The 7,056-nt window shown below is 37.4% G+C and overlaps 1 pseudogene; it reads left to right on the top strand.

Annotated features, from left to right (window-relative positions):
• The first annotated feature begins 454 nt into the window (after window positions 1-454).
• Window positions 455-1,029, top strand: LOC110141432 (centrosomal protein 20 pseudogene; annotated as a pseudogene).
• The last annotated feature ends 6,027 nt before the right edge of the window (window positions 1,030-7,056 follow it).

Here is a 7,056-nt window from a genome sequence, read left to right as displayed (position 1 = left end):
GAAAATGAAAATAGAATGAGCCTAAGCTTATGGGACACAGTAAGAGTAGTGCTAAGGGGAAGGTTCATACCAATACAGGCTTACCTCAAGAAACAAGAAAAAAGTCAAATAAATAACCTAACTCTACACCTAAAGCAACTAGAAAAGGAAGAAATGAAGAACCCCAGGGTTAGTAGAAGGAAAGAAATCTTAAAAAATTATGGCAGAAATAAACACACACACACACACACACACACACACACACACACACAGACAATAGCAAAAATCAACAAAGCTAAGAGCTTGTTCTTTAAGAAGATAAATAAAATTGACAAACCATTAGCCAGACTCATCAAGAACCAAAGGGAGAAGAATCAGATCAACAAAATTAGAAATGAAAATAGAGAAATCACAACAGACAACAGAGAAATACAATCATAAGAGACCACTGTCGGCCCCCGGCAGCCATTGAAAAATGGCTACTTTCGCCGAGTTGAAGGCCGTTTTAAAGGACACGTTGGAAAAAAGAGGATTGTTAGGGCATTTAAAAGCAAGAATTTGTGCGGAAGTTTTCAATGCCCTTGATGATGAAAGTGAACCTTGGCCATCATTGTCTCATGAAAACTTTCTAATTAATGAACTAATTCGGGAGTATTTGGAATTCAACAAATACAAGTATACAGCGTCGGTCCTCATAGCAGAATCTGGTCAACCTGTAGTTCCACTGGACAGACAGTTTCTCGTCCATGAACTAAATGCATTTGAAGATTCAAAGGATAATACAATACCACTTGCGGAAGGAGAAGGGGAGGGGCACTGATACTGAAAACCTGCACACTTCTGCCTCGGTGAAGAGATGACACTTCCAACTGGGGCATCTTTTATCTTAAACTTGTGTGTATTAAATAACTTATTTATTCTCCCAATGTTACCAGAATTCATCGCTAGTATTGTACTTTGTAAAAACATGAAGTTTCTACAAAACCTTTAGCCCCTCATGTTTTACTGCATTTGTGAGTAAAAGCTAACTCTGTCATCTAGTTTACCAGATTTGACTTGAAAGAAAATGTGTGGTTTTTAGGACGATTTTAAAAGTCCCTAAATCTGTGAGAAACGAAAGGGGTTTTTTTTTTTTTTTTTTTTTTGTACTCTATAAATTCTTCTAAAGAAAAAAATCAAGTATTTCTAGCCATATGCCCTGTTCTGTTTTTGGCTGTGCTTTGCAGCTTGTGGAATCTTAGTTCCCTGACCGCAGATTGAACCTGGGCCCTGGCACTGAAAGTACTGAATCTTAACCACTGTACCTCCAGGGAGTTCCCTGCTCTGTTCTTTACCATGGCACATTAATTAAATTTCTTTCAGGCTGGAATAATGTGGATTTACAGGAAAATGCATTCATTAAAAAAAAAAAAAACATTTAAAAAAACACTAAAGCCAGAAAAAACTAATTCCTGTAAAGTTTGATTTGGGGGGGGGGGGTGGGTGAAACTAGCTATTTTTTAGATAACCATTTATAATTAGGTTTAAATATCTGAATTACTATCTAAAATTGAACTTTAAAACTTGGTAACAATGTACTTTTTATTTTCTTAAACAATTTTGGCTTCTCCTAGAAGATTTAATTAAAAGGTGGGGGTGGGGGATAATTCTTTTAATTTTGTTGTAAGTAAAATAAAGAGTTTATTACTTGAAGAATGTGAAATAAGCATGATGAGACAGGCTTTAGGAGAAATACCGGAAAGTACCTTTTAAAAGATGGCATTGTTTATCTTCCTTGTGGCCCTCAGTTGTGCAGTTACCAGATGAGCTCTGAAAGGGCCCAACCCTCACTTGTATGGGCTCTGAAAGCCTTCTTAAATGTCATGTTTTATTCCTGGGATAGAAAAGTAGTAAGATTTCTTATAGTGCCATCTCTAAAATGCTTTGATATTTATTGACATTTTTATAATGTGGAATCTTCAGGCTGGCTTCACTGAAGCAGCAAATGAGTATAGTAGACAGAACCTGATTGGCACAAGATACAAGGTATATTCAGAACAAAACTGCATGGGTACCTATACACTGACAACATTTAGCTTTAACATTTTCCATAGGAAGGGTGATAAGGAAGGACTGTAGCTGGCAAAATTGGCATTCTTTTTGGGGTGTTCTGTGCTGCTTTTGGAAATTACCAAACCTTTATTTCTGGTGCTAGTCAAGTTTTTGGTGTAAGGAGTTCAATCCTTACAGATTAACGAAGAATTTTTATCTTAATGCTGAAAACTATTAAGGAAGTTCCCTTAAATCATACTTTACAAGTCAAAAGATTTTTGAGAGCCCCTATTAGTGGGCTAAAATTATATATACAGATGTAGAAATACTATAAAGGGCTCATTTCCATTTTTTAAATGAAATCTATAGTACCTGATTACAATGATGAATTCCACTGTATTGTATAGGGGAATGTAACTATCTAAATTCTTCTGTGAGGATTTGGTTTACACCCAGGAATGTTGGCAGTGGACAATGTTTATCTCAGCAATTGCAATCATGCAGGACTAGATTAAGTGCTGGAGTTTGTCATTTTGGATACAATATGAAATCATTAAAATAGAAGCTAAATGGAATTGTCACATGTAGTCCATGTTGTGTCTGTATGCATTATTCTGTAATTTGTTTGTACCTAGGCAACTTTTATACTTTCAGTGTACCATTTAATAAAAAAAAAAAGCATGAAAAAAAAAGAGACTACTGTCAGCAACTATATGCCAATAATATGGACAACATGGAAGAAATGGAAAAATTCTTAGAAAATCGTAACTTTCCAAAAATGTATCAGGAAGAAATAAAATCTTAATAGACCCATCACAAGCACGGAAATTGAAACTGTAATTAGAAATCTTCCAGCAAACAAAGCCCAGGACCCAACGGCTTCACAGTTGATTTCTACCAAAAAATTAGAGAAGAGCTAACACCTATCTTACTCAAACTCTTCCAGAAAATTGCAGAGGAAGGCAAACTTCTAAACTCATTCTATGAGGTCACCATCACCCTAACAATAAAACCAGAAAAAGATGCCACAAAAAAGGAAAACTACAGGCCAATATCACTGATGAACATAGATGCAAAAATCCTTAACACAATTCTATCAAACAGAATCCAACAACATATTTAATAGATCATACATCATGACCAAGTGGGCTTTATCCCAGGGAAGCAAGGAGTCTTCAATATCCGCAAATCATTCAATGTAATACACCACATTAACAAATCAAAAAATAAAAACCATATGATTATCTCAATAGACACAGAGAAAGACTTTGTCAAAATTCAACATCCATTTATGATAAAAAAAAAAAAACCTCCAAAAAGCAGGAATAGAAGGAAAATACCTCAACATAATAAAAACTATATATAGCAAACCCATAGCAAACATTATCCTCAATTGTGAAAACTTGAAGGCATTTCCCCTAAAGTCAGGACCAAGACAAGGCTGCCCACTCTCACCACTATTATTAAACATAATTTTGGAAGTTTTGGCTGCAGCAGTCAGAGCAGGAAAAGAAATAAAAGAATCTAGATTGGAAAAGAAGTAGTAAAACTTTCACTGTTCACAGAATACATGATCCTCTATATTGAAAACCCTAAAGACCTCACCAAAAAATTACAGGAGCTAGTCAAAGAATATAGTAAAGTTTCAGGATATAAAATTAAGAAAAAGGAATCCCTTGCATTCTTATACACTAACAATGAGAAAACATAAAGAGAAATTAAGGAAACAATTTCATTCACCAATGCAATGAAAAGAATTACATACTTAGGAATATATCTACCTAAAGAAACAAAAGACCTTTATATAGAAAACTATAAAACACTCATGAAAGAAACCAAAAAGGACACAAGTAGATGGAGAAATATATCATGTTCATGGATTGGAAGATATAGTGAAAATGAATATACTACTCAAAGCAATCTATAGATTCAATGTAATCCCTATCAATCTACCAATGCTGTTTTTCACAGAACTAGAACAAATAATTTCACAATTTGTATGGAAATACAAAAAAGCCTGAATAGCCAAAGCAATCTTGAAAAAGAAGACTGGTGCTGGAAGAATCAACTTTCCTGACTTCTGGCTATACTACAAAGCTACAATCATCAAGACAGTATGGTACTGGCACAAAGACAGAAACATAGATCAATGGAACAAAATAGAAATCCCAGAGATAAATTCACACACCTATGGACACCTTATCTTTGACAAAGGAGGCAAGAATATACAGTGGAGAAAAGACAATCTCTTTAACAAATGCTGCTGGAAAAACTGGCCAACCACTTGTAAAAGAATGAAATGAGGACGCTTTCTAACACCATCCACAAAAATAAACTCAAAATGGATTAAAGATCTAAACTTATGACCCAAAACTATAAAACTCCTAGTGGAAAACATAGGCAAAACGCTCTCTGACATAAAACACAGCAGAATTGCCTATGACGCACCTCCTAGAGTAATGGAAATAAAAACAAAAATAAATAAATGGGACCTAATTAAACTTAAAAGCTTTTGCACCACGAGGGAAACTTTAAGCAAGGTGAAAAGACAGCCTTCAGAATGGGAGAAAACCATAGCAAGCGAAGCAACTGACATAGTATTAATCTCTTAAAATATACAAGCAACTCCTGTAGCTCAATTCTAGAAAAATAAACGACCCAGTCAAAAAATGGGGCAAAGAACTAAACAGACATTTCTCCAAACAAGACATACAGATGGCTAACAAACACATGAAAAGATGCTCAACATCACTCATTATCAGAAAAATGCAAATCAAAACCACAATGAGGTACCACCTCATGCCAATCAGAATGGCTGCTATCCAAAAGTAATAATAATAATAATAAATGCTGGAGAGGGTGTGGAGAAAAGGGAACCCTCTTACACTCTTGGTGGGAATGCAAACTAGTATAGCCACTATGGAGAACAGTGTGGAGATTCCTTAAAAAACTGGAAATAGAACTGCCATATGACCCAGCAATCCCACTGCTGGGTGCACACACCAAGGAAAGCAGAATTGAAAGAGACCCGTGTACCCCAATGTTCATCACATCACTGTTTACAATAGCCAGGACATGGAAGCAACCTAGATGTCCATCAGCAGATGAGTGGATAAGAAGGCTGCGGTATGCACAATGGAATATTACTCAGCCATTAAAATGAATACATTTGAATCAGTTTTAATGAGGTGGATGAAACTGGAGCCTATTATGCAGAGTGAAGTAAGCCAGAAAGTAAAACACCAATACAGTATATTAATGCATACGCATGGAATTTAGAAGGCATGGTTGGGATGATTTGAGAGAATGGCATTTATACATGTATATTATCAAATGTGATCTCCAGTCCAGGTTCGATACATGAGACAAGGTGCTCAGGGTTGGTGCACTGGGATGACCCAGAGGGATGGTTTGGGGAGGGAGGTGGGAGGGGGTTTCAGGATGGGGAACACATGTACACCCATGGCTGATTCATGTCAATGTATGACAAAACCCACTACAATATTGTAAAATAATTAGCCTCTTTATTTAAAATAAATTAAAAATCAGCAACTACAAGAACAATAGATGTGCAATTCCATTTTTCTTCTCCTTATAACTGAATAAATGTCACTTGAAAAAAAAGCCTAAGGAGAGCAAAGATGGAGGAGGAGTTGATGGATGTGGAGTTCATCTCTCTTCATGGATGCTTCAAGAATACATGTATAGATGCAACAATTTTCACAACACTGAATAAATGTTAGCAGAAGTCTCAATTACAGGAAAGGATGATATGAAAGCATGCATAACTGGGTATAATGAAAGAAAGAAGGGAGAATGAGGAACAGAGTAAGCAGGATTTGACGTGGAACTGGCGGTGGAGGAACTGAAGCAGTGGGTTGCTATTTCCTCCTCCCGGAGATCTTCCTGACACAGGGACTGAACCTGAGTCTCCTGTATTGCAGGTAGATTCTTTTCTGTCTGAGCCACCAGGGAAGCCCCAGATAGGGATGTATATCCATCAGTGTGCCTGGTGGCTGGGATCTGGTGTGTGAGGATTGGAGAATAATCCCTGAGAAAGGACTGCTGTTAGCTATGAGGAGAAAGCTTGAGGGAATGGGAACAAGGAAATACACAACAGGGAAGATCTTTGGAGAAAACCAGGTGGCTATGGAAGCAGGGTGCTACTGCTGAGTCACACATAGCATGTGGAACCACTCTTGTAGACTCGCTCTTCCCAACTCACATGCAAGCACTTGCAGGTTAACAATGGAGAAAGACCTTAGCCAGCACTGCCCTTTGAGTGTCTGACGTACTGAGCATTAGAGATAGAAGGGCCAGGGTGGCCCTCTAGGCACCATCTGCCAGAGGCCGTAACAGATTTCTAATAGAGCCATATATCTTGTGCCAATGGCCACTGGCTTCTCTGTGTACCAGATGCACAGAGAAGTGTCCCCATGATCCAAGCAGCCACACTACCTCTTCACCCTATACTCACTGGAGCATCCCCAGGTCCTCCGGAACCTCAGGAACAGACACCTGTGGATGGCCCATATTCAGAGGTGGGGATAAAACCACAATTGAGCTCCAGAGACAGAGTGACTAAGGAAGAGGGAAAAAAATATTTCCATCAACTACAAGATCTACAGATTAAATCCACACATTCAACTAAATGGAGTCTGTCTATGGAATATATAAACAGACAATGACGGTTCCCACAAAAGAAGATATGTCTCTGGCAGCTGTGGACATTGGAGGCAAGCACACATGGGAACACATCAAAATTAGAGTCTGAGCTGTCATCATACCATGTCCAGAGACCAGCTCTTTTCAGCATTGGACGTATACCCCTAGGGAGGTATAAGCTGGCTGTGGTTCAGAGCAAGGGCAAGGACATTTACAGCTGAGATCCTAGGAAAACATTTATTGCTATATTTTTTTTCCAGTTTTGATTCATTCTGTTAGTTATTTCTCTATTTTTTTTCTATTTAGGCTTTTAGGGAATTTTTACTCATAATTTCATTTCTTTTTTATATGTTTCTACTTCTGCTTTGGCTATCTGCTGTT

The sequence above is a fragment of the Odocoileus virginianus genome, chromosome X (genome assembly GCF_023699985.2).
Source record: "Odocoileus virginianus isolate 20LAN1187 ecotype Illinois chromosome X, Ovbor_1.2, whole genome shotgun sequence".
Classification (NCBI taxonomy): domain Eukaryota; kingdom Metazoa; phylum Chordata; class Mammalia; order Artiodactyla; family Cervidae; genus Odocoileus; species Odocoileus virginianus.
The sequence above is the reverse complement of the archived record's forward strand: the minus strand, read 5'-3'. Positions and strand labels throughout refer to the sequence as shown.